The 938-nt window shown below is 50.1% G+C and overlaps 1 non-coding gene across 1 annotated transcript; it reads left to right on the top strand.

The window, feature by feature from the left end:
• The first annotated feature begins 655 nt into the window (after window positions 1-655).
• Window positions 656-727, top strand: Pmar_PMAR013931. Its single transcript has one exon. It is a non-coding gene; the product is annotated as a tRNA-Asn (tRNA).
• The last annotated feature ends 211 nt before the right edge of the window (window positions 728-938 follow it).

The raw sequence follows: 938 nt of genomic DNA, 5'->3' as shown, positions 1-938 counted from the left end.
CGATTCCCCTCCGATAGCTCTAAGTAACGCGCGACAGCGCAACCAGCTGCAGCACCCTGACCCGCTCAACCAACACTCGTGGACACGACACTGCGCAACCATCGGGAACAATACGGCCGATGGTTGCGAGGACAACACCGACAAGGAGGACTAGCCAGCACTAATGACGAGTCTCACAATAGCGTACCACAATCTGCCAAGTCGGGCTGCTAGCATGGTGCCAACGCAGTGCACCGATCAGGCACCACACCGGTGCTAGGTGGATCCCGCGCCGGTTTCGCCAAGAAACCCAACCCATCGCCTTAACAAAATTGCGCGCGCTGGGGTGGGGGCCCCGGGCGCGCGCTAAAATCAAACCGGCATTACCTGCGGCTAGAGTATATAGGCAAAATGAAGCCGTCTTCTCGCGACCTAGCCGTTCAATTGCGTTGAGTTTTAAATAGCATACGTAGCAGCCTGACACAGGTTGAGCACGCACTAGTCTGCAAGAATGTAACACAACAGTTTCGACAAGGAGCCGATTTAAAATGACCGCAAGTTCGAATCCCAGGCCTGACAGTTTTAAATCTTTTATTCATGTCACAAAAACCTAGCGGAGCGATGCAGTCCAGCAAGATTCACGCAATTGTGCTGTCTCTGAAAGTTGTCTCCGCCCGATCCGTGCAGCTCAGTTGGTAGAGCGCTCGCCCATTATGCGAATTTACGCAGGTTCGATTCCCACGGACCACGTTTTTCATGTAACCTCGTAAAACGTGTGTGTAATGTTGGATTGCTAACTTCAGTATGATTTTGTCTTCTACCGTTTGTATACAACCTATTATCTGTAAACAACGAATAACAACGTCGGATGATGTATATTTGTGTTGCAAAATATTAGCTCGATGTTTTGTCAAGAAAAACGTTGCGTCAGAACACCGTGCGATGTTTTGAGAGGCTTC

Source organism: Perkinsus marinus (genome assembly GCF_000006405.1).
Source record: "Perkinsus marinus ATCC 50983 genomic scaffold scf_1104296936250, whole genome shotgun sequence".
Taxonomy (NCBI): domain Eukaryota; phylum Perkinsozoa; order Perkinsida; family Perkinsidae; genus Perkinsus; species Perkinsus marinus.
The sequence above is the reverse complement of the archived record's forward strand: the minus strand, read 5'-3'. Positions and strand labels throughout refer to the sequence as shown.